Below are 27,959 nucleotides of genomic sequence, written 5' to 3'. Positions count from 1 at the left end.
GTTCAGCTGTGGCTCCCTGCTCCTACCCAGAAAGCTTTGTAGGTTTTGGCAAGGGATAGATGTTGTGTTTCTAACCCTGAGCCTTCAGTTCCAATAAGTGCCTTCTGAGACATAGTAAAATGGCCCTGCAACATCAAATGAAATGAATCTAGAGATTAATTAAAGTTTTATATTAAAAAGTGGCAATCTAAGGGATAAGAATAAACATTTAGTGAAGGAGCAGAAGATCCAGCATTCTCCAAAGCCCATGCAAGAAGCAGGAATTGCTGTAAAGGTGCAATTTCCCTCTAAGCTTTTTCCAGGTACTTAGTATTTCAGAAGTGATTTATCTGGAATATGTGTGGGTTATTTTGAAGCTGTTATGATTATATCATTTGATGAGTTTTTTTTTTTTTTTTTTCTTTTCTGCAATGAGGACTTTAAAGTGAGAGAGACAGTCTGGAGATAGCTTGTGATTTGTTTAATTAACTTGCTTTCTTTTTATGGATGGTTGCTTGCAAGGCTGCTCTTTCATTTGGTGATTGTTTTTGTTATTAATGGTTTCAGACAGAGCTCTTCACATATCAAGTGCAAGTTTTTGCAAAGCCAGTGAAGGAATCACACAAGAGTTCCCCCTCCCTCCCCTTCTTTCCTGCAGCTCATGTTTATTTTCTGTGGTGCTACTCTCTGTGGTCTGCTGTGGTTGTTGGCACTTCGCATTTTAAAAAAGATATTTAGGAGCTGAAAGCTTTTCCTCTCAAACTTGCAAAGAGATATTTGTTTTGCAAAGGTGTCAAGAAACATTTTCAGTTTTTTAAAATTTACGCTAACATAGTATGTTAATTTTTTAATATTCTTAGTCCCAAACAAGATGGAGGGGCAGCATGGGAAAATAAATTTTATCTTCTGTGTCCATGGATCATATTAACTCAGGCTCTTCCTGTTATATCATTGTGGTAGGAGGGTCTCTGTGCTATGTAGGAGAGGAGAATAGAAAAAGGTAGGAGGGAAGAGGGTATTTGATTTATATGTGACTTAGAGGCTTGGAAGGACTAGGGGCTTCAGTAATGTACAGGCTGATCGACAGCTGGTGTGTGTGTGTGTGAAATAAATGTTATGGCCCTCCCATATGTATCATGTTACTTTCTTTTACCAAGAGGAACTGAAAGCAGTTATTCAGGTGAGCTCTCTTGTTAGAGCCATCCTGTGAAGGCCCAAGACCCATTCTAATGCCCTATTTTCACCTCCAGTGTAAGTCTATAGTTAGACTTTGTTCTGACCTAAATCCATGCCACAACTCAAAGAGGCAGTCCCACCATCTCTCCTTCCTCAGTCTGCTAATTCCCAGGGCTCTTCTTCTGCTGAAATTAGCATTAATGCAGCTATATCATGATTCAAATCAAAGATACCTTTTATTTTCAGAAAGATCAACTCCTTAGCCTGGCCCAGTCCATGTGTCTATGTCCTTATGTGGCAGGACTGAGGAGAAGGAAGAGAAAGATGAATGAGGCAGGAAGAGAAAGATGAATGAGGCAGGACTGCATTTTTCTGGTAAGTGAACTTAAGTAAGAGTAGATATAATGTAGCTAGAGTTCAAGGTGATTCCTACTGTATCAAGACAAAGATGAAGGAAGTACTGTTTACCACAATATATATGAGGCCAGAAGGCATGGATAGCAGCAGTAGTTTGTGTAAGAGGAAATAGTGTTTTAGGACTGGTACACTTTGTTGCAATCAGGGTAGGAATGTTTCACATTAGCCTTTCTTTGGAGTAAAGTACGCTTCTCTTGAATATCTACTTCCCACTCAGGTCGATAAGAGTTTGTTTCAATAAGGCTTTAGGATCGCGGGAACGGGGTTAAGCTGAGGCAGGGGAAGTTTAGGCTTGACATCAGGAGGGGGTTCTTCACAGAGAGAGTGGTTGCACACTGGAACAGGCTCCCCAGGGAAGTGGTCACTGCACCGAGCCTGACTGAATTTAAGAAGAGATTGGACTGTGCACTTAGTCACATGGTCTGAACTTTTGGGTAGACCTGTGCGGTGTCAAGAGTTGGACTTGATGATCCTTAAGGGTCCCTTCCAACTCAGGATATTCTATGATTCTATGATCTTAGCATGCAATGCATGCTGAGTCGTATTTTCTTCTAACGCTATGTCGTTGACTACTTTAACCATTGCATTTCTCTCTTCTGCTAAAAACCCTTCCCTTTATCTTATTAACTCAGTATATATGGGTTGCAGTTTTCAGGCTGAGAGAGGGAAAGAAAATACAAAAATGAGAGCATAGGGATCATTTCAGGAAAATAGGAATGGTCAACTATTTTTCTCTTTCCTTTTTGGAGGATATGAGGTGATTTTTTTCTGACAAGAAATTCTTAATAGTAAAAGTTTGTTTTAAAACCATGTCAAATCATGTGGCTCTCCTGAGAAGTGAAATCTCTTACTTCTTCTCATATGGCTGAATTATTCTATTGTGCCTCTAGATTTTGGCCTTAAACATTCATTTATTACATGAGTGCAAAAGAGCTGAATCTGCTTATGGTTTTTCATTGGAATGCATTATACAATCTTTTGTAAATTTGTGAATGTTCCTTGCGTTTACAGGGATCCAGGGTCCCATTAAAATAAACAGAATACCCCAATAAGTATTGTACAGACACTCAAAACATCTGTTCCTTGATGCACTGTAGAGCTTGTGCTAGGGAGTTCCTTAATAAAGGTGACTTGGATATAGACAAGCACATAAGATGAAAGTAGTATAATTTTAGAGGCATGTAGAAGCTTTACATTTGTTACTACTATTGGTAAGGAGGATTAAATTGTCTGAAATAATAATGAAGAAAACAAGAATAAACTGTGACTAAAAAAACAGAGAAGCTGGGATTTCTGCTCAGGCAGTAAATTGAGGCAATACTTTTGGGATACAAAATTTCACAAGAGCGCAATGATTTATAAGAGAGTAAGGAAACTTTATTTTCATCATATGTATTTTATTGTGACAAATGTGCAAAGGCATAGCTCCTTTGACTGGACCTATAATATTTTATAACCCAGAAGAGTTTAGATTATAGAGAAAACACTAAGCTCTTACTTGTTATCTTCATATTTCAGCAATAATTTGTATGTAAGTGGTAAATTATCACTAACTGCAGCAAAGTAAAATGCATCTGAAGAAGACAACTACTGGGCTAACTTATAGTGAAAAAGCATCAATGCGAAGTCCTTGTCCAGTCTATATTATTTTCTGATTTTAGAGCATTTTAATGGTTTTATTTTCTGGTGAGTCAATGAAAAACGTAAATGTTAAATGTGATTTCCTGCTATGATTCCCTCAGTTATGAAGGATGCAGCTGCCATAAGCTGGCCTATTCAGTAGCTAAAGCATGGCATGCTGCACTAATGAAACCTGAAGAAAATCAACTTCCTAAAAATTTCTTCTGGCTTGTAAAATTACCCTATGTCTTACATAGATCTACTTTGGCTAGGAATATGCATTATTGCAGAATTAGACAATAGCTTTTTATGCTCTCGCGACGGAGATACAGCGATTCCAATGTTCCTTACACCACAGTTAAAGTTTTATGTCATCCATTAAATGGATTGGGACAGACAAAGAGAGAAGAGTGAGCCTACCTGGGATCTAAGGGTAGGGAAACTAAAAACTTGGGTACTGAATGGTTGCTGACATGGTCTACTTTTTAAAGCCAGCAATTGACAGTCAATGTGCTATGTATTTCAGGCAGATAGTTGGTGATTGTGTAAATAAATATGGAGAATACAAGTGAAGGATCAGGAAAAAGAGTATTTACAACCTACCATCTCTTCTGAATGGAAAAGGAAAACTTTCCATTTAAGTTAATCTCCTCTCTAAACAAATATACCTAAAATTTATACCTAAAATTTCCTCCTCTATCCTGCAAGTGGCTCATCCATTTCCCATATTTGCCTATTCATTTAAAAAAAAAAATCCTACCTAAACCACTCTGTCAAAGTCTCAAGTAGGATATATCTACAACTTGTTTCAGTTCCTAATAGTTTGGTCTGTGCCAAGTCATGCCAAGTCATCCCAAAATCTGCTTGATCTTACCTGCTGTATAATCAGAGACTTCCTTTAGAGCATGAGGTCCATGAGAGTGAGCAGTGAAATTACTCAAAAGTCTTGTTAAAAGCTCTAACTTTGTAACAGAGTGTTTCATTGCTAATTTCTACATATTAAACAAAACAGTGATGTTGGTCATGAATGGAAGTATTTGAAGGAATGTTTTCTGTGGCTGGATTAAAATGTGATTTATCAAATGCAACAAGTATGAAAGACATATTTTAATTAGGTTTCATTTCCTTTGAGCAGCACTTTCCAAACAGGTAGTGTTGGTAGTCTATTTCATTGCTTGTAGAATGGAAAAATATAATTTTCTATTTTGAAATGACTTTTGATTTCATATTTCAGTTTAACAAAATGCTAATTCAAAACTGAGCCAAACTTATATAGAAATCAATGGATTTTTTTTTTTTTTGATTTATTATTATAATTTACTTTAGAAAGAAATAGAAGTTGTACACTGGGCTATCCTGCCCAGTTCACAGCAGTGAACATCTGTGAAAATAGTAGGTGACTTGTTTTTAAAGTAAGTCATGAACTTGCTGTATTGCTCAACTTTGTTCCAACCATCTTGTTTCCTTTTTTCTTTTTTTTTTTGACCAGTCCTTTGTGCATAGATATGCTTAGGTACGGTGTGAGCTAGCCTTAAACCTGTAGAACACTATTTTATTTGGTTCTTGTCCAGCACTTAAACCGTTTCTGAGAATGTGTAAGGAAAATAATAAATACAGATCTCTTCTTTTGCTGTCAAGGTCAAATATACTTCTTCTTTACCTCCAAATTTATTAATTTCAGTTTTGTTTGTTTCTTTGTTTGTTTGTTTTTCTAAATTATAGACTATTAGTAGTAGATATTGTACAGAATAGGGAGAATTGAAACAAATTACGCATGTATGGCCTTAGGCTTTCAAATCAAGTTCAAGGAAATCTCAAGAACATCTGGGTATTTGTAAACAATGCATGGCAATATGCTTTGGTAATGAGATTGAGCCTTTAAGATGTCCACTATATTTTTTGAAGTACATGATTCCAAATGTATTATCTAAATATCATTCTGAACACTATAGTAAAGAAAACTTGAACTGATGCCAAAAGTACATGAAGTTCTTTCATTTATAATTTTCCTTACAAAACATACTAACTGCCTTTGTTTTCATAAAAGCAATTCCAAAAGCTTACATGCAGTTCTGTGTTCCTGAGAGTCAGAATGGATAGGGAAAGAAAAAAAAAAGTCTAATCATTGTAATTTTATGAGTGAAAAAGAGAGACCTGGCATATTAAGGACCTCTCTTAAGGGAAGAAAACACCATGTAGGGAAGAAATTTGTTCATCAGATTCAGAAGCAGACTTAAAAAGAGGCTGCAATAAAAATGGAGGGCAATCAGAAAGTAACTTAGTGGTTTATAATTACACTCTTGCTTGTTGATCAACTTTGTATTTCTTCCGTGATTCAATGAATCATGCAATGAAAAGAAAATGTACAGTTGGAATAAATATCCCCCATTATACAAATGAAGGACAGGAATAAGCAAAAATATCATGCTAAAGCATGCAGACATAAAAATTCTGTGGAATTATTAGCTCTGCCTCACCACTAAATTGATTACTCTCTTGGTGGATGTTAGTAAAATAAAGCTTTAAAATCAAGATGCCAGACTGTAAATTACATTTTTGAGTTACCCATTTGAATCAATTATGCTCTTATCAAAAAAGGCCATAAATAACATACAGGATTACCAGATGTGTGTATTTGATACAAGCATGCTTGAATTTTGATGTGTTTAGTACATTGAAGAACTATGTGGTAATCATTAACTATGGTTAAGTCTGAGAAAATAAAGAAAAAGTTTCCAGGACTGAAAACTGGATGACTTTGCCACAAGGAGAATTCTAGGGTAAGCTCATCCCAGAAACTAGCGAGAAACATAGGAGGACCTTTTTCCTTCAGCAGAAACTTATTTTTTTTATTTTTTTCTAAACAGATGGCTTAGAATGATGCAAATGTGTGTTTAAGTAGGATGTTTAATATTTTTTTACATGAGTTTCAAACAACATTAGCTTCCAGTTTGTAAAATATGATAAATATAGGGTATCGTAGATATTTTTTCCATTTACTATCTGGCTCAAAGCTGATCTGACTGTTGATGCGTTTGTTGTGTTGCTAAAATAATATTCACAAAGACTGGAACTGTAAATCACATTTTGAATTATCCAGGTATTTCATTTGTATGAATCTGTAGGTATGCTATGCGCTTGTGCTTGTGTGTGCCTACACATAATTTAGCTTAAAATTTAGTTAGGGGGTCTGAGAATTCTACTGTATGAAGTTCTCATATTTTTTTTTCAGAACAGGAATTGTGTTGGTAGCATTACACAGCTAAAGTGTATTAATACTGGGCAAGATAAATCATTACTGAAGTGACAGTGAAGGCAGAGGGTGCTCCATGAATAAAAACAGCAACATCATTCTGCCTGTATGTGCAAACCTTTCTGCTAACTTTCTGAGAATGAATCTACTAACAAATTTCTGTTTACAATCGTAATGGCAGGAAAGGGGAGGAGGGTAAGGGGAGCGAAGGGGAGGCATTTATTCATTGAATCATTTAAGTATAACTGCTCTTTTGATGACCTTGGAATTTCTTGACACAGACCTTGAGAAGTTCATCTAATGTGGGGCAGAGCAGAGTTTTAAAATGTCAAAGCTAGGACCTACCACTTGAACCCAAAGCCATGTTGCTTATATAATTGGATGCAAATCTATATTGTGTCAGCAGAAATACATTTCTATCACTTGGGAATTGGTATCCAAAACGTAGCAGATCAGAATTGGAAATTATTTTTAAAATGTTGCCAGCTTCAGTCACACCACAGAAGGAATAATAAAAGGCTCATCACTTTAAGAAAGAGTCCAAGGTACTCATTCATGAACAAGCTGTAGGCAGACATACATTGTAATAAACCTTTCACCAAAGGGATTTGAATAATGAGCACATCTGTAAGAATTGAAACCTATCTACTTCTTATTCACTAACAAAGAGAGATGAGTTTGTCAAACATTCCTCAACAAAGGTAGCTCAGTCTACCTGGAATAAAAGGTGGGTGCTTGTCATTCTTGGGTTTTATGCTGTTGTTTGTTTGTTTGTTTATTTGTTGTGGTTATTTTCAGAATAAAAACAGTATTCTTAAATCAAACCTCAAAATTTATGTAGAAAAGTTCAGGCTGTGAAGGGATTTTTTTTTCCAGTATTAGGAGTACTCTGCTTTTTTTTTTTTTTTTTTTTTTTTTTTTTAAGTAAAGATTGCCTTCAGACCTACATTTTGTGTACATACTTCCCAAAACCTAAAACTACTTCTGCAGGACCATCAATATAGCAAAATGTGCAAAATCTTACTGTCAAAGGGAATTTTATGCAGTATTTTAACACTTAAGCATAATGATAAGCTACAGCCATAAGTGTGGCTGTTAGAAGTATGTATGCATAAGTGTATGAATGCAACTGGTTGTTCTGAAATTTATTACACATTTTAATGCTATTTGTGGTGTCATTAGTCTTCCTTGTCAGTCATTTTCTACTTGATATCCTGCAGCTTTCTCACCAATCTATATACATTGTTATATTTGCTTTTAACTAAACTCAAGGAAAAATAAAAGTACCATATGAATACATTTCATTATTTTTTTTAATGTTTTTTCTTAATGAGTTGCATTGGGCATGTAGGGAAGTTAAAAGGTAATTTGGTAAACTTTCTTGAATTATTGCTAACAGTGCCAGATTGAGTAATTGTTGATGTTAAATCATGCTTATAGCAAGACTACAGTAGATGTCAAAACAAAACAAGATCTTTAGTATCGATACTAGTATTGTCAATAATGCTATTCTTTGTGTAATGAACTATGAAACTTAAGGGTTTTTCACTGAAGTAACAAATGGAAGAGGAGTGTCAAGTTCTGTCAGTGATCTACTAGCTTGACACACAACACATCCCCAGCCTTGTTATTTGCACTTCCAAACCCTTCCTTGTTTGCTTTCAGACAAGGTGTTTTCTTCACATCCTACTGGCAAGATGACAAAAACAGCTTTACAGTCTTGTGACATTCCTTCTAGCAAATCCCCAATTTAAAATGCTTACCATACTGTTTCTGCCACAGAAGGCCAAGCCAGAAGACATGTTTTAGAGTAAATAAGTGCTCTCCAGTTTCACTAGCAAAAGTGGTTTGTCAAAGTTTGACATAATTTAACCCAAGTTGATTTGTACATTTGGAAAGAAATAAACTTTTGGCGTCTTGACTTTAGCTTAGGCAAAAGGAAATTGAGAAGTGAACAGCTTTTAATATACTGATACACGTTTGACAGTGTTAGTAGCATTGCTAAAGACTTGAGCTAAATAACACAAGAGGATAGATACATAAAGGGCTAACTTCATGAAATTTGGCTGCTGTCCTAGCTGGGAGGTTCTATATGGAAATCAAATCAGAAACCAGTAGGGAAGAAGGTACCATCTTGTCCTCCCCTGTGCCAGGACTACAGTTAGCATTTAGAGCTCCTGACTCTAGTTGGATGACTTTTACATATGGCTCAACAGTGACTGTACATAGAAATTAAGTGTAGGGTTCTACAGCTTTTTGAGCATTAGATTCTATCTCTCACAAGAGTCACTTCTGTGCTTGGGACTGGAATCTAGGTCTCCTGAAGTCCTAGTTCAGGTGGTAGCAATAACTTGGGTTACACCTGTTGGCAAATCACTCTGAGCCAGATCTCCAAAGGGATTTTTGTGTTGTGTTGCCTCCTGAAATACAATGCATAACACTGACAAATATACAAAGAGGGTAAGGTAGCCCAGAGTGGGCTTTGCCACAGGCAGTACAGTACAACTAGGTAAGTTGACTAATGTAGCAAAAATGGCTAACAATAGAGAAGTGAAAGCTGTCAAATGTGGGTTATACTTAGACAAAGGCTAAGATTTGTTATCTGTGAACTAAATCTACATCTCAGGGTACCAATTTTAGGTATCTCCCTTTTAGAAATCTAAAGGTGGACAATATGACTCCACTCTTAGATATCTTAGCTCAATTTAGATTCACTTCCAGAGTGACTCTATACCTCATTTTATCTATCGAAAAAAATGGGAGCACGACTTCCTTGCAGTACTAGGGAGAATGTTGCATATATTTCTAAATCTCTCTGACTCTTTGGATGTAAAGAGAAAAATGGGTATGAGATAATAGCAAGATTTTTCACCTCAGCTTCAAGATTTATTTACAATTTTATTTTAAAAACAGAATTTGTTCATCACGCATGGCTCACATACTAACATTAAATGGCCCTTTTTAGTGTTGTGACTAAGACTAAAACCAATGCTCTGTCTTCTCTCCTACCCAACTTTGCCCTTTGAAGTGTGAAGGATGAGTATTAGTCTCAGTGGAGTCCAAACTAGAGACATTTTTCTAGTTTTGTTAGGCACTTTGCTCACAATAATTAGGAAAAATGTTTGAACCATTTCTAATAAATCAAGTCTCTAACTTTAGAAGCGTTCACATTATTTTGAGCACTGCTTCATTTCAGTGCTTTTTCGAGCCTACATGCTCCGTGTTTAGCATACACCTGCAGAATGAGTGGATAAAGGATGAAGTGGATATCAGTTATAAATCAAAAGAAGATTAATACTTTAAAAATGTAATATAGCAATGATGCAGTGCTTATTCTGTTCACTTGGGCCAGCTGAAAACCTCCAGTAGGTATTAGAAGATAATGCTCATTTTTGGTGTTCCACATGAAAGGCCTCTTACAGACAAAAGAGGCAGTGGTATTTTATTGCCTTAATGTTTGCTGCCTTGCTTTCCTCCAAGGAAAGTTATTACTTGTGAAAGTAAAAAAAAAAAAAAAAAAAAAAAAGTGACCAGAAAACAGCAACTATGTACTTGAAGATAATCTTTGTTTCATTGAAGCAGTGGGGGGAAAAAAAGTTTTTAATCCTACAGATGCATATTGGAAAGATTTGAAATGTATGTGCCAGCATGATGTCCGGTTGTCCTGTTAGTGATAGCTACAGTGTAAGGAATAAAAGTCACATGCTTTAAGTATCTGATTCCAGGTTGTGCCAGACATTGGGTATCTCTGTGCTGCTAATTGATCGTTTATACAATTCTTAATCATCATTAGCAACTAATTCCCAGAGTATTAATGCAACCGAGTGTTTCTGTGTCTCTAAACTAGTACTTGCTCTAGTACACAACATTGTGGGAAAAATGCTCTTGAGGGATGTCCTGGAGATGGAATAACTTGGAAAAACTGAATGTCTGAATGAAACCTGATTTGTATTTTATGCAAAGTTCATATAAACGTGTTTTATTGCTGTCTTCCCACCTCCACTGATTCACATTGTCATTTCCCTTTTTTCGTTGGGCTCGATGGAGGAGAGGTCTTGCATCTCACGCTTTTTCTCATTGGCTTTCCTGGTGCTTCAATTCTTGTCCATGTTAAAGAGGAAATTTTGAAACGGCAGCCAGAACAAGGCATGAAGTTATAAAGTGCATTTAAGATGACTTCCAATGTCTGTATTTGTTGCAGAGATGCATACATCTCTGCTATAGTTCACAAAGACATGATCTGTGATGAGCTGGCTACAAAGAACTCACACCCTTTCAGAAAAAGGTCACCTCATATGGTGGTAACAGCATTTTTCCATAGTGTGCTAATGCTTTCATAGCAAATATATCATTTTGCTAGGTGTACACGTGGCTTTTGTGTTTTTTTTTGTTTTTTTTTTGTAATTGCATATTTGGACTTATGTGCCAGAAATGAGAACGTAAGGTCCAGCTGATGGTTAAAAACATTGTATGTCTAACCTAGCTTGACAGCCTATTCATCAGGATCAAGAATTTCTTTAAATCTTGCTGGAATCTTTTAGAGAAGGTTTGATTAAGGATGTTGTGAAATACCATACACAAGAGCAAATCTACTAATCAATAAGAGATGCTTCATCATGCACTCTTGTTCCAGCCAGTATTTATATGGGTCAGTCATTCTGAATTTGCTGACGTTATCTATACTAATAGAAATGATTCCTTTCCAAAATACTACTTGTGATGTCCATATCACATGTAACAGGAGATTTTGCTTGGCATGGGCATTACGGATTAATATTAATCAAAATAAAATACTTGCATGAGGAAAAAAATTTAAAATCAGAGAATGACAAGACTCATAAGCATTTTATCTTTCTCCCTTGTCTTTGGCAGAATGTTTCTTGCTATTCTAGTATTAAAAGGGTACCATAAACAATTATGTGCTATTAGTGAAAACACAAAGGCCACAACAGAGTCAGGTTTTACGCTTCTAGCTATCAGAGCCTTTAGAGAGATGTAAGGCTTTGAGATCTAAGGGAAAAAAGCTGAAGTTTGGGCAGTGGACATAGTAATGAAAGCGTATTTGGACATATTTATTGGGGGTTGCCTACTTTATTAAACCTTGATATCTTTCTAGTGTTACATACCTACAGAATAATTTGCAGCCTATGGTCTGGCTGCATGCTGGTGGTCAGCAGACTGATTTGGAGGAATACAAGAAAGTTAAGTAGGAAAAGTAAGCCAAATTTCAATATACTTCAATTTAACGCATTCCAGATGTCTTGGGACTCTGCCGTTCAACAAAAATCAAACACCACTTTAAGCAGTTTCCTTGGGCTGCTTGTGCCTTTGGCAGGGTTTTTTATGTCTGTGAGTGTTCCCTCAATAGAGATAGTTGTCAAAACAACTGTTTTGTCAATAGTTGTCAAAACAACTGTTGTGGTCTCTTGGGACTTGGAAAAATTAAGGTCTCATATGCTATTTTGAGCGAAGGGAACAGAAACCAGTCTGAAGCAACTGATGCAGTTTCAGCATTCCCAGAACGTAATGCTGGTGGTCTGTGGGAGTACAAGTAGTAAGCTGAACCAGGTCATTCTGCTAGTGATTTCACCTCGAGATTTGGCAAGACAGCAAGGTAGTACAATGGAAAACTGAAGAGGTTGACAATGACCCAGAACATGTGGGAATTACTCATTCACTTAGTGGAAACCAGCATTGATTGACTGACTAATGATATTCCATTTTGTGTGCCCTGCTAATTAGCTCATTCAGTTTTCTCAAGCTAATTAGTAAGCTGTAGCCAGTATTGACAGTGTTGGTGGATTGGATTGTATATACTTTTTCTCATGTAGGGAATCTGTATTTGTCATGTATCCCAAAAGATGGATAAAATGTGAAGCTACATAGGCAAATTGAACCAGATCTTTAGCTGGTATAAACAGGCTTAGCTCCATGAAGTACTGTGAACATACTTAATTATACTGATGGAAGCTCTTGGGAAACAGACTATGAAGTCAGAGGCTGAGGTAAAGGTGTGTCTTGGGCAAATTTCTTTTATTAACCCATGCACATATGTATCACAGTCCTGTTGAACTGTGGAGTTTTTTGAAGTACAACCCAAGGGTTATACATGTCAAAATGCAGTGCTTTTAAGAATTCACCTGCCTTTATGTTGGATATGGTTTAAATGCCAACAATAATTAGACAAGGAAGTTTTTATATGGCTGTTTATCAATGGAGAGTTGAGGCTGCATCCAGGTGTCAAGATTTTTTTTTTTTGTAAGGATTTGCTTCCCTTATCTGGGAGCTCAATTTTTGCTTAGTGGGTTTGTTGGAATCACTTTGCAGTAGATACAAGAGATCAGATCCTTTGCAGCATATGATCTGAATAAACAGATCACACAGTTTAATCATTTTAGTTCCTGACAATGTGTATTTCAGAACTGAAAGTCAAAAGAGATCAGGAAATTTACAAGACGCAGAAGAGCAAACTAGTATAGTCATAACAATAAAGTTTTATTTGCTAACGAATAGTTACTCCCCAAAATGAAGGCTACTTAATCTGAGTAACTTCCAGAGGGGCTTATTTGCCCTGCTTGCAAACTTTTTGTTGCAGGTGTAGCAATATTTTACTACTACTTCCCCTTCATGATTTCAGTGAATGTAACAACTTCCCATAAATTCAGGCCTCAGAACACAAATAGATTCACCAGACATCCTCATTACTGCAATATGCATACATATCCATGGCTGAAATGCACAGCACCTTGTCTATTGGTCTCTGTCATTTCATTCAAACTGCATAGCAAAACTCCTAAGGAGTAGAAAAATGCTACAGTACAAGAATGGAATCCCTTTTGTTTGTTATGCTTGTATTCAATTCCTTTTACTTAATTTGGCCTGTTGTTTTACCTGTTTCCTGTTCTCTGCTACTTTTGATCATATTTCCATGTCTTATCTTGCTTTAGAAGTGTATCTTAGGCTGCAGCATCTTATTTTTTACTAATAACACAATATACTTGTGAAATGCAAATATTTCAGGGTTTCTTTTGTCCATTCTCTCTGGCAATGAGGTAATGCAAGCTTGAAATATGCCAGGTGTCGCATTTTTTTAACACATCTTTTAGCTGAGTATCTAAGGCAGGTTCAACAGTAGGGAAATGTCTACCATAGTGGTACTTCTTTCGAGATTTGTTCTGGCTATAGTAACTGGGATGACAGCTCAAAGGATTTACCTTCTAAATGGCATCTTACAGAGTTGACATAAGCTAACTTGAAGATGTAGCTGCCTGCACAACCCAGCTGGTCAGGACTGTCTGCCTCCCAGGTGGTATCTTGTCTCTATTTTCCAGTGAAATCCTCTGGTCATGGAGGTAGATTGCCAAGTTTGGGTATTGTAAGTACAGCATTTCCCCCTCTTTGTAAACAAAGCTTACATTCTGATTGTTGACTTAGGTCAGCATATAGTCTTCTTTCTTCTGCAAGTTACAATATTTCCACAACTGCTGGAATATCTAACCAGTCATCTATTAGAAGAAATATCTGAAGTGCATATTATTTTATAAGACTAATACATTTCAGTTTGCATTAATCTTTTGATGGAATCCACTGGTGGCATAATGAAGTCGATGAACATGTCAGTGTATTTCATTCAGTGTATTTGTCATCTTTCTTCTCGTGTTTTCTTTATATTTTCTTTACATCCTTATGCAGCTTTGTATAAACTGAAGATCCTTAGTTGTTGTTCCTATGAATTACTGCAATATGGTAAGACTATATTAAGACCAAATGTTAGCTTTTATAATTCCTCCATTCCTTATGTGTGATTATGGACTTTTGTTTTGTTTTGTGGTTTTTGGGTTGTTTTTTTTGTTTGTTTTGTTTTGTTTTGTTTTGTTTTCAGAAAATCCTGATAAAGCATTATAAATATACAATTTTTTCCTAAAACTGTGATAAGTTTCCCTACTATGTTTTTCAGTTTTTCATTGAAAGAACATGGAATGTCATTAAATGTGATAATTTTCAATATTTTACATGGGTTTATAGTTGATGTTTCTGGAACACTAATGTTCCCAAAACTTTTCATTCCACACTTTAATCCATAATGCATGGTTCTCGCTATCTTTTAATCATCTGTCTTGCTTAAATGTTGCCGTATTCCTGGATATGGTATCTTCTATGAATGATTCAAAGAAACTGATGTCAGGCTGCCCTCTAGACATAGAAACTAGCTCAGTGAGTGTATATGAAGTGATTGCTCAGATAGAAGCAGCTGCAAGAGGGAGTAGGTGCTGTTCTGTTCACCTCTTTGCTACTTGCCAGGGAACAAACCTGGCTGGAAATGAAACTGAGATGTTGCAATGACTGCTCTGTGAGCTTTTAAGCCTGGCTATCCATGCTGCAGCATCAATGCCAAATCTTTCATCAGGATGGTTCCTGCTGCTCGTAAGTTTACAAGGAATAAAAAGCAATTTATTCACTTCCAAGGAACACATGAAAATAAGAAATAATATATAAGCCTGAAATCAATTAGAGAGTTAAGCAATCAAATCAAGCTTACTGTTATTATAAAATTCTTTAAGGCTTGATAGAGGAGAATCTTGTGACTTATAGAGAATGTAATAGAAAATTACTGATTTGCTTTAATACTGTATAGAATGGCATAAAATATAATACTTAGGAAATACATGATTCTTCATTAAAACTGTAAAAGGATTCTGAGAGAAGATTCTGTGCAGCTATAGTTTAGCTCAGTTGTAATGGTTTTATTACTGCATGGCAAACCTCACGTTATGCTCAGAAGTTACCTACTCTTTATAAGGAAGAAGGGATGATTTAGCAGGTACCAGGTTAGGCTTGCTTCTGGGGAGACATACTTGAATCCTTAGTCTCACAGGCACTCCGAGACCTTTGCTGGGCCATCCAATCTTTGGTACTTTAGTTGCTTTCAAAATTGTGAAGAATACTTCTTTATGCGATGGGAGCTTTTCCCAGCCCCATGATACTGTATTAAGAGGACAAAGGAGCTCTTATGATACAATTATTCTCCAGTTTGGGTTTCCCCCCTACAAATGACTGCATCAGCATATTAGAAAAAAATATTAAAATCTCTTCCCACAGCACCCACTACCTCCACAAGGATTTTTACAGATGTTATATGGAGGTGTAGCAACTGTTCTATATCCTGTGACTCCTTCTGTTGCTTTTGAATGGCAAGCACAAGACCTGGATGCCAAATCACAAAAAAAGATTGTCTAGCAGGAGCAGCTGGCTGCTTGGCAGATGAATCATCATAGCAGCTTTGAAGCTGCCCATGGGTCTGTCACATGTTTTAGCTACCAAGAGACTGTCTTGGCTTCTTTGTCCTTTATAGATGCCGTTTTCTATTAAACATTCCTTGGTTCTTTGGAATTTTTGATGTTGTACATAAGCTCTTACTTTGTCAATAGGGATTCAAAAGTTTCATTTGCATTCAGAAAGCAGGACTTTCATTTGGAGGAAGAACCACAAGTGCAGAAATATTGATACAACATTATATGTATGAAGCAAAATAGTCAGAGAATAGAAGTTTCATTTGAAAATAATTGCTAAGCTATCCTATAAGGCTAAGCTTTTCAGAAAAAGAAACAAAATAGCTCAGTCATGTCTAGTACTCAGCATTTGTTGGAAAGCAGGTCCCTTCGCAGATCTCAAACTGGCTTTCAGAAAATTTAGGAGTCTGTTTTCAAAACGCAGCTACTTGGATTTTACAGAAAGTAAAATGTCATTACAGTTTGTTTTGCTGATTGTAAATAGCTAAATGAACAAATATTCAACTTTGCTTTCAAACAAGAAAGCAAGAAAGAAATGTCAGTATGTTTAAGCCTAAGATACTTTTGACTACAATGCATTTGCTATTCTTTTAAAGCAGTGCGATAGCTTCTGTCTGGTTGGTCAAAAGTTACTTAGAAACACATCATACACTTTTTACACTATAGCTTTCATCCTTCAGGTAGCTTTGGACAGAAAAATCACAGAACAGTTGTATTATGTATAAGCCTTTTTTCAAATGCATCACTGTATATGAGTTTCAGAATTAAATTTATTTTCCTTATAGACATGGATGTGTTGTTTATACACCTTAATTTCTAGTTCAGATTTTTCTCTGACAATTTTAATTCTAAATACAAAATCGGCATAAAAACTAGGAAATACTTCTTTCTTATTTTCTTAAATTGCACAGAAATAGTAGTTTGTGTGGGTTCAGAAATCCAGTAGCCATGAGACAGCACAGGTTGAGAACACAGATGATTTCATGGGGTGCTAAGCTATTAATCTGACTGAAGAGTTAATACCAAGTTTTCCACGTAGGTTCCATTGACTTAATTTCAAGGTATATGCACATCTAATAGCGGGCATTGTTGATGAAAAAGGAAAGATTGCTCCATCAGAGTTTGACCCTTACTGTTTAACTGTGATTAATCCTGCCTGTCCATTTATTAGACCAACAAGCCTATTTTTGGACTGATTTGGCCCGCCTCAGTAGATTCCCAGCACTGCCATTTGAATGTTCCAGAAAGTCAGATTAAGGTCTGTATAATAGGGTTAAACTTGAAAAATACATAAAGGCTTCAAGGTATGGCTTTGCTGAATGCTGTGTCTGGAGCCGAGGAAGGAACTAGGAAATCATGTGGTAAAATGGCATTTCTTTGAAAGGAGGAGCACTAATAACAGTAAGAGAACTGGAGGGTTCATGACCAGAGATATAGCTGATAGCAAATGCATTATATATTGCCTCTGAATTAGGCCAAAGTCGAAATCATCTGCCTTTACTGTTGTATCTTTGGTCCTTCCTCTACCAACATACCCCATCCGAATACCGTTATGTTATAAAAGAATATGCAAGAAACATGATTGGTGGAACTAAGGTCAGCTTTCTTAGGAAGGATGCCAGCTGAAAAAGGGAAGTAGGCTTTTTCTTTATATATCATATCTTGGCTACTAAGTGCTGGATTAAGGATAAGCTTTTCTTTTCTGTATTATAAATGGGAATTTCTGTACCTTTGTCTCCTGGTTTTAGGCAGTAAAAATCCTCATTTTTGCCTGAGGCCAAGAGACAATAGAAGGCAAAATTTAGGAGTCTTCCTGTTTAAGTTTTTTCACAGACAAAAAATGATGATGAGATAAAGCAATGCCTGTGTCAGGCCCAGACAGAACTTCATCCCTCATTGCCCAGAAGAGAGATTTCTGTATCTTCTGTATTCTTGTATATGTCCTGCTTTTTGTGACAGTTTGTTTGTTTGTTTTTTTGTTTTCTTCTGGCCTTTAAGATGGTTCTTAACAAGTTGTAAAATGGGATTTCCCAAGTTTTTTCTAATTTTATTTTATATCTGTTTCCTTGAAGGTGTTCCTAAAAAGGAATATTAAGCTACCCTAGTGTACTGAATTCAGACAGAGTTCCTTCCTCAGACACAAATCCCATTGGAGAGGCTCATAGGGAGGTTTGTGTGGCTCTGACAGTTGGAAATTACTATGTTTCAGAATTACTTAAAATTCACGTTTCATGTTAGGAAGAAGATGCTGTGTTAAGTGGAGGATGGAAAGAAACCTTTGGCTTATCTTGAGATAAATGAGAGACATGCAATGTGTTTTCACTTCCATTCATTTCTGCTAATCACTTTTTAGTCTGCTGATCTTGAATCTTGATCTCAGCTAATCACAAAGCAGCAGCCGATGTGACTGAGATGATATACAAGAAAGCATGTTAACTGTTGTTTAATCCATTTCTCTATACAGTTGCCTTGCCCCTTCAGAATTCATCTTAAGTCATATATTTTGAGTAGTATCAAAAGGAATTAGTCATACCAGTCACTGAAGATGTGATCAGCACGCACTGATATTTTTGCATTTCAGTTTAATTTGTGTCTTGCTTTTAAAGTGCATGACAAAAGGGCTTAATTGACTTAATTGTCCATGATGTTACTGAGTAGAGGTGAAAAGTTCTCAGTTTGAAATTGTTAGTAAAATGTAAACATACTTATTGTAAACCACTTTTTTGTCTTTTCCCTTGTGGCTGGTGTTTATGAATTGCATTCACAGGAGCCTATTTTAGGTTTATGGTGTATAGACAACAGTATAACCTTATATAAGAACTACAAGTACAAACACTGTCATTGACAGTACTCATTATTTTATGTCATTTTAAAAAATGTATGAATACAGGAAACTACATGGACTGCTAACAGTAAGTTGTCTTGGTTGATATCTTGCTTTATATTCTTTTGAGGCTCTGAAAGTGATTTTGAAATACCACAACTTGTAGGATTTGCAAGTACTGTTGTTTGGCATTTGCACTGCAAATTTTGCCTTTGCTTTCGCATCAATCTGAGGCCAGCGTGGCTGTACCAATGTCATGAAGTTTTAGAAGGATCTGAGCTTTTTGTCTTAGTCCTGTGTTTAGTTTTTTAATAAACATAGGTCCACATTTCTACGGTGGATTTGAAAGGTATTCAAACAAGGTTGTAGAGAGCCCTGATAGAAGAATGTAGACCATATATATAAAAAACTGCAAAAATATTCTCTGAGTTATATATCATCAAAACCTTTTCAGAAATCAGTATGTCTGCTATAATTGTATATTGACTCTCACGAGATCCTGCCACAAAGAATTCTGAATTTATGTTTAGAGTCATAAATTTCTTCCTAAGCCTTAGGCTGAAATCTTTCTTTTAGATGTGTAGAATCTTTCTTTCTGTTGTAGATGAAAACTGCAACCCTTTATAAAGCACAGCTTGTAATGAAACTGCTTGCCTTGAAAACAAAATTTTGAGAGCTTTCTCTTTAAATGTGTAAGACAGTCTCTTCTGCTTGTTACTCTCCCTAGGAGTTCCTTTCCTTCAGCAGCAAGAAAAAAAAAAATGAAGCAACTTCGTCATGCTAATGATCCTTACTGTTCTCATTGCTTCGTTATCTTCCACTTATGTCCTGTTAATGTTTTTAATACAGTACAGTACTGATTGCTTATAGTTTATTACCAGGGATGAATAGAACCCAAGTATACTATAGTGGTGAAAATAGGCAGTCTAGTAACTACTATAGCTACTTAACCTGCACTTAGGAGACCTTCCTAGCTTACATGTACATTTCTTCGATAGTAGATGGGCCAAAAATTGTTAGTCTGGAAACCCACTGCAAGTGAAACTTTAGCTTTTTTTCTGAATTAGGAAACAAAGAAAAGTAATGTTGCTTCTTTTGTTGACATTAATGTGGTTTTTTTTATTCTATCTGGCCAACAATATGAATCCAAGTGTCAGTGTAAACTTGATTTAGACTATGAATTATAAAATTCTAATGGTGTGAGGTGGTTGTAAACTGCTAATTTTTTTCCTCCAGTGAAAAGCGGTACTTAAATAAAACCATTAAAGCAGGCCACTTCTAACTGCGTTGTAACACAGAAAGCTTTCCAGGCATAGCATATTGTGTTTAGTATCACTTTAGAATTCTATAAATCTTTGATCAGCTTTTATTTAATCTTTGTCTAAATTGGAAGATAGCAATGGTCCCTTAAGATTTTGTATGGAATTGAATGAAATTTAATAAGGTGCCTGAAGGTTATTTGATTGTGAGTCGTAGCACTTTCATTTTACAGGCTTAAGCAATACTGACCTCAGAAGGACTGTCATTCAGACTAGATGGAGGGTGGAGAAAGAAAATATTTTATTCTTCTTCATTCCAATCCTTTTTACTTGATAAGCCCATAATAAAAGTCAAAATGAATTCCTGACCAATTCTGAGTCCAATTCTCTCTTCATAGATAGTGGATTAATTTCTGGAACATTTTAGAGTAGGAAATGCAAAACAAGACAACATCTAAACGGCTTTCACATTGACAACCTTGTCAAACTGTATAAATTTGGAGTAGAACAGAGCTAGGAGATCAGATGACACAGGATGTTTCTCAGGGGACCACCTGGTGAATTTTGAAGGTCCCCCGAACAGACTGTGGGTTACCCTGAACTGTAGGAGGTCCTCCTACCCACTCAAGCAGAAACTGAATGTTTTGAAATGAAATGTCCAATTATTTCAGCTTGATGCACAACACAAATAGCTGAGAGAATAAGCCTGATGTCTTCGAAAGTTTTCATTTGTCTTTTAAAGTTGCCTTTCTCACAGACTTATGTAGATGCCATCTCAATTATTAAAGCACAATTGCATTAGTGACAAGCTGCTTCCCTCAATTAGTTTTGACACAAGGTAATTTTATGGCTTTAAGTACACCTTTCTTTGACTTCTGATGGAATTCCTGTGTCCTTGCTTCCTACCTAAACCACCTTTTCTTTTTACATTTGTATAATGCACTGTCTGGTGTTTCAATTTTAATCATAATTATATACTACAATTTATTTGCATTACACTAATATCTAAATGTCAAGGCTGCTCAGCATTGCACACAGTGAAATATATTAAGTATCTTTAAATCATTTACAGATACTGCTGCAATGTCACTGTGCATATAAGTGTTTCATTCAATAACAATGAATGGTTTATTTTCTGTTTGTAAATAAAGTACTGAAAGAAAGAGCAAGAATGGAAAATAAGTGGAAAGAGTTGGTTTTAAGAAGAGATATAATTGGAAGCAGTGACTGATTACTTGATAATTTACTGACTTGAAATAGGTGAACTACACAGCATATTGTGAGGGCATGTTAGGATCTCCATGATGCAAAACTACTGTAGGATTATTCAGGAGCATAAACTGCCATCTGACCCAAAATCTAGCTAATCCAGTACCTAGTCTCTGACAGTAGCTATGAGAGTATGATAGGCAGATAACCCGCCCTACAGAATTTTCATCCTAGTCTCTAACAGTAGTTAACTTAAATTCATGAGGTATAATATCATTTAGAAAAGATATGCTCAGGAGCTTATTCTGACATACTGCACAAAGAAGGTACTTTCAGAAAATATTTGGGCAGGTTATTTGAATCTGCTTATATTTAGCTGTATCTTTTGATGACTTTTTTTTTTTTTTTTTTTTTTTTTTTTTTTTGAAAGCAAGGAAGACAGGAAAACACAGTACAGGTATTCAAGGCTGGAATTGCTTTCATTCTGGATAAAATTCTGGCAGTAAGCTGCCCATTTAATGAAGTGTTCCCATTGCTGTTAACTTAAAGAATATGAACAGTTCTATTCAGCTCAGTTTGACCTCTCCTGTAGTTAGGACAGAACCTAGTACTATGACAGTACCAAGCACTATCGTTAGACACTTTTTTGTGTACTCTTGGAACAGCTAGCTACTTGGAATACAATTTTCAGTACTACTTAGCCTACTGCTACTGGGGAGTCTGCTTTTAAAAGTGATCTAGATTCTTCTAGATGGTTTTGAAAGGTGATAAATGCCAATAAGTACAAAGAGTTTCCTTTATTGCCAGTTGACCTCCTGTACATTATTCTGTAAATTATTCATACAGATGCCTCCATATGTTTGGAAATCTGAAACTTGGGAACTTCAGTACTTGTGGGTATAGTGGGAAACAGCAACATCATAGAAAATAGGTCTGGAAGGAGGCTGAAGCAGTCATCAGATGCATTCCTCCATCCCAAGGTAGGATCAGCTCTGTTTAACAACTCCTAATGGTAGACCTAATGTATTCTTAAATTTGCGATGCTGAAGCCTGCACTGACAGCCATCTGATTTGTTCTAGTACTTTACCAGCCCTTTTTGTCAGAATGGCATTTTCCTTAGTTCCAGTTATTTATTTTGATGGAATTTAAGGCCATTTTTTATTATACGGTTCCAAGTGGATGTGGAGAATAGGGTGTTCATCATGGTACGTTTCTTCATGTTTTTGAAGACAGTAACTGTATTGCTGTCCTTCATGCCCTTTTTCTCTAGATTAATCTCTCTTGCAGCCTTTCTTCATATTTTATTTTCTAAATTACTGATCATTGAGGTGCTTTTGCAAATGTTATCTTAAGTGTCCCTTGGAAGTAGTGTTTAGGTACCTTCATGTTTGTCTGTTTCTTTCTAATCTTTTTCCAGTTTAATGACTTTAAAGTATAAACAAAGCTAGTGAGTGGAGCAGAAACTAACTGGCTAGTTAAACTGGAAACAGGTAATCCAAAGATTATGACCAGATGGTCAGACAATACTAGTAAACTGACTATTCCCAATTATTTGTACACTTTTTGTTGAGGATGCAAACAATTGTTAAAATAGAAAAGAAAAAAATATGCTCTCCAGAAAACAATCAGTGAAGAAAAAAATTATTTAACCCAAACTGTTACACTCTGTCTAACCAATCATAGGTTTTCATAGTCATAGTGACTGCAGTATCATACAATCTAGATTATGCCATTATTGAATATATATACAGAATAGGCATAGAAATAACAAAGAAATAAATGGAAGAGATTTACTGAAGTGTAACAACCAACAACTTGTGTGTTCTCAGCAGGAACTGCAGCAAGTATATTGCTTTTGTGAACCTGGCCAAGAAAGGATGACAGTAACCCAGTGTTACAGTGTTGAAAGCATGTCGCACTATGGCAGTGGCTCTTTATGGGATCAGAGGAAACGTCATTTTTAAGGAGTGTTTTAGTAACGTTGCACAGGATTAGGAGCTGGATTTCTGTTGCTAGCTTTCAGTTGCCAGAGATCTGTTTTACCAGTAACTGGCCTGTGAATTCTGTAGTCTCTCAAGTAAACCTGGACATTGTTTTCTTTAGTCTGTTTAAGTAGAAAGATATTGCTAAAGAAGGTACTTTGGAAGACAATTTCCAATTCAAGGATTTCAGAAAATCTGTCTATAGAATCTGTTCTGTTTTAAAGGACTTCTGTGCCTCATCTCCCATGCAACACTTTGAAAATGTACCTGACTTGTCAAAAACTTGTCTTCACCTCTTTTTTAGGCTTCCTGCTCTGTGGGCTGTGGTTCTTCTTTGCAGAAGTAGATTGCCACCCTATAATTCCCCAAACTTATATACATACCACTCTGTAGGCTTCCAGATGGCCTATATTTTGGGCAGTGGTTCCAACTGACTTTAAATATTCATATGTTTGTTTTGAATGCCTGACATGAAAATCAACCATTTACTTTCTATTTCAGTGTGGAAGCAGTCTAAGACTGAAATGCACCAACACATGAAGGTTTACTGTATTTCACAAGAACATTTATCCAGTGCTAAGGCTCACTGAAACCATATCTTGCAAGGCTGTTGTTCTTCATCAGGAGTCTACTCCTGGCAAAACTCATTTCTACCTAGCTAATCTGTGGGCAGATTGAGAACCTACCAATATCACCGCAGACCCCAACATATTTTGAATTGAATTCAGAAGTCTCAGTATTCTGAAGACTGAACTCAGCTCTCCTTTTCAGAGGTGTTCTTTCAGAATTGTGAGTATTCAGCTGTGCTATTCATCCAGAGAAACTCTACATTAGATCTGTAAATATGCACACCTGACTACCAATAACATTAATAGGAATTGCACCTGTATTCATAGAACAGAACAGATGCCTCTGTGCCTTTAGATTTCCTATTTCTTAACAAAAGTAATGATGCTTTGAGGGCAGTATTACTTTAAGAACAGAGCCCATTTAATTTGCTTGGACTTTGAAATCTTCTGGTAGAGAATAATTGCCTGACACACGGCTCCTAGGAGGTGAATTTAAATGAAAGACATTTTCCAAGCTGCAAAGCAAAATTACTAAATGCCTGATTAGAAGATCTGTGTCACTAGTAGTGCTTCATTATGAGAACTCCCTTAAAAAATTCATATCAACACTTGCCTTTCACAGTCCACAGCCTGGTGCCTATTAAGACACAGGACAGACTGTATCTTCTTAACTGATACAAAATGAGATATAGATCAATAACGACCTATGTTCTAGCTGTATCAGGAAGCCTAAGTGTAGGAAGACAGTATCTGTGCCATCCTCCTAGGAAAGCACAGCAGATGTACAGGTTTGGGATAACCAGCTTTCCTCTTCAGTGCTGCATGGGTATATTCTAGTTGTTCTTTTTTTTTTTTTTTTTTCCCAACCCTAAAAATAAAGGATATAAATACTAAAACAATAAAATTTCAATTTTCAAGTAAAGGAGAAGAAAAATTGCCAAACATAAATTGCAGATGAGGAAGTGATTTCTGCACAGGAAAATGGCTCTTGCCAGCAGGGTCATATCTTAAGAGACATCTAGAGGAGTTCTCTTATTTACTTTTGCTTCTCCATTTTTATTGCAGTCTACTAGTCTACCAAATGATTTTTATTGCCTCCTTTTATGATTTTTCTTAAGGTAAGGCTCCAAGTGTTTCTGACAATATAGGGCCAGGAGAATTTCTAAGACCTGATTCATCCTCACACTTTTAAGTCATTTCAAATTTGTGATAATCAAGGATGCCCAAAATTCAGGATTAGAAATAAATAATTAGATTTAACATCCATATCGGATGTTAACCTTTAAGTTAAGTTGAATTTCTTTTATAGAGCTTTCAAGGCTAAAGAGTTGCACTCAACTAATGAAATTGCAAATGAAAGGTTAATTAGTGGTCACTTCTAAAAATAGTATTTTAGCAATCAAATATCCATGATTTAGCTCTCCAGAGTTGTGATAATTTGCAGTGAAAAAGACCAGTTTATAACAGCATGTAAAATTCACTTCTGATAATCTCTAAAGAATCTCGGTTGCATGTTTCACTGCATATATTTTGACTGAAAAACTGGCTAATTAACATGAACTGTAAGAGATTTCTATGCCTGAATCCATTTCCTAGTTTTCTTCTGAACCTTTTTTCATAGGGGGAAAAGGGAGCTGTGTTATCAGAATGCAGTAGGCTTTATTTTTTTCACTGTTGCAGTTTTTTGTAATGTGACATTATACAGCAGCCTCATTATATTCAACTCTACAATGTGTTGCTCAGCCGTGAGCTTGATGGTTTCATGGAGCATGGGGTGAGTTTAATTCCTCTTTCTGAAGGAGATGCATCTTGCTTCACTGATTATTTTCTGGACTTTAAAAGATGCAACTTTATAAAATACTCTACAGCTCCTACTTGGGGAGAATAGAAAGTGGCTTAAAGACTGCAGTGGAGGCCATTATGAAGCAAGCCGTGCTGTTATGGGTTAGAGAACACCTCTCACTTCTCTAACCTCTTATTCTGTTCATTTTTTGAACGAATAACTCCTAAAACCTCTGATATTTAAATATCAGAATAATGCTGTTCACTGTATGCTGTCTTGATTCTCTTCCATATCTTTTCTAGCATCAGGCCTATGTGTCCTTTTTCTATAATTCTTTCCAAATTGGCTTGTCCCTGATAAAGGATGTTACTAGATTCAGTCCAAAACAGGTGCTGTCCCACTCTTTGCTTCTGCTTGCAACTGCAGTTACCTGTTTGGAATCCTTAAGGTGCCACATGCCAAGCCCACTAACTGCTGCTATCCTCTTACTAGGAGGAGTCTGTTGGAAAAATGAGACGACTTCATATAATCATATCTGGATTTAGCAGTTTGGAAGTAAACTGCTGTGACACTGATAGCAGGGATGTGAGAAGAAATTTAGAACAAATTTACTGATATGTCCAAAGCGCAAAGTTCCCCCAAAATGTAATTGTGATTAGAAAATGCACTTTCAAACATTTTGTGATATTTCAATGTTACCGAATCGCAGAATTTCCTATATGTAATGAAGAATGATAGAGCTGTTTGCTTGTTTGTTTTAATGGCAGAAGCTTACTGCTTACAGCAGTAACACTTACAGCTTTAATGGAAGAAGCTTACTACCAGTGAAGTAGTAGGCCCAGAGAGTGCAAGGTCTCTGACTTCCATTGCCTCAGTCTATTCACAAGGACATAGTTGAGTCACTTAACGTACTCATGGGACCAACACCTAGCATCTTCCCAAGAGCAGTTTCCATTGTCAGAGAAATGTCAAAGGTATGACATAGCTCCATTTAATAGCATTCTAATTCACAAATTTCCTTAGAGAATGACAGCATTTATCAAAATTAGTTTAGTGGTTTTGCTTTTCTGTGTTCTTCAAGAAACAGGAATATCTTCCTTGCCCAATGCATAATTTTTATCATTTTATATTAAAGTGAGGGCTTGCTTATTGGTCAGTACAGGTGTCAGAATTTACCCCTCCAGGAAATCTGGATTTCCCTAGCATCATACTTTGGGAAAATATTTCAATTGAACTCTTTATTGTATCCTTAGGTTGTTAGGAAACTTCTGGGATGTTACAGAAATGGCATAATTCTGCATAATGACATAATGCTAAAATATTCCTATAATTTCCATAACAATTTACTATGAGATGTGACAGATAGAAAGCTTTCCTTCTGTGACTGTAAGAGCAAGGAGACTTACTTCCCATAGTTTTTTATGTGTGCTTATTTTTGTAAACAATCCATGGTAGATATTTCTTTGTGAACTGTAATGCTCATTCTCTCCTTCCTGCGTGTCATGGCTGTGAAGCATCACAGATGGCAGTGCTAGTACACAATGTGCGAACAATATGGGACAGGCCTGAGAAGCCTGACAGGCTTTGTAAGAGGTTCACAAAGCTGAAAGTGGACATGTACTTCCAGGCTTGAGCAGTTCTAATTAGTATTCGTCGCAAGCAATGCTATGTCTTTGGATTTCTAGGGCAACTCTCTTTATTACAGTAGAAATGCTCTGTGTTATGAAAGTATCTACTTATTTTTCCTTCTTTCAGAAGTCAGCATGTACAGGCCTATTTTTATTCCTGCTCAGTGGAATACATTTTTTCTGAGCTGTTCCCATGAATTTAGTACAACTATTTGTAAGAAGAAAGGCCTTTTTTAGGGTTATCTCCTGCATATAATCTATCACATACAGATATGTTACTTACAGCTCTCTTTAAAACTATTTAAAAATTGGCTGGTTTACACTCTTTCTCTTTCTGTGTAATCAGTGGAACTTACCCAGTTTTACTGGCTGAGGATTCATCCTTTTCTCATGGAACTTACACGGTCAGAATTCAAGAGTTTTGAAAATTTCAATGTTTTAAAATGTGTCAATACTTTTTTTTTTTTTTTTTTTAACAGTAGAGAGAAATGGTTGCATTTAATTTACTTTAAAGCAATCTAAATTAACAAATCCCAAGTTTTACAAAAATTCATGTGGAAGCATCAGTGACTCAGTGAATACAAGTATATGTTACGGGCAGTTACTGAACAGAGTGAAAATATTAAAGGATGCTTCTATGCGCACTGGGAAGCATTCAGTAAGTATCTAATAGGCTGGGGTCTAACTCAGCAAGTTAAAATAATTTTTAAATTGTCTTTAAAAAAATTGAAAAGAGCAATTATTCTAGAAAATGTGATTTCAAAGGAAAATCTGATTTTTAATCTAATATATGTTCAGTTTGAAGTCTTTCAATGGGTTCCATTAGTAACTATACTCTCAGAAAACATGCCTTGAGACAAGATACCAAACTTGAAGAATCATTGTTCTATGAAATACAGCAATGCTGTGTTCATTGATACATATCTGAGAAATAATAGAAGATCGTGTCATCTGTTTCCTCTCTGTTCT

At 36.1% G+C, this 27,959-nt stretch overlaps 1 long non-coding RNA gene across 2 annotated transcripts in view; it reads left to right on the top strand.

Moving 5' to 3' along the window:
* Positions 1-1,398: 1,398 nt before the first annotated feature.
* Positions 1,399-27,959, top strand: part of LOC140003465 (uncharacterized) — a 177,503-nt gene continuing 150,942 nt past the window's right edge. For both annotated transcript variants that reach the window (XR_011812209.1, XR_011812210.1), the window contains exon 1: positions 1,399-1,530. This is a non-coding gene — a long non-coding RNA (uncharacterized lncRNA). The remainder of the gene's footprint in view (positions 1,531-27,959) is intronic.

This window comes from Anas platyrhynchos, chromosome 12 (genome assembly GCF_047663525.1).
Source record: "Anas platyrhynchos isolate ZD024472 breed Pekin duck chromosome 12, IASCAAS_PekinDuck_T2T, whole genome shotgun sequence".
NCBI classification, from domain to species: Eukaryota; Metazoa; Chordata; class Aves; order Anseriformes; family Anatidae; genus Anas; species Anas platyrhynchos.
Note: the sequence above shows the minus strand (reverse complement) of the source record. Positions and strands in the feature narration are given on the sequence as shown.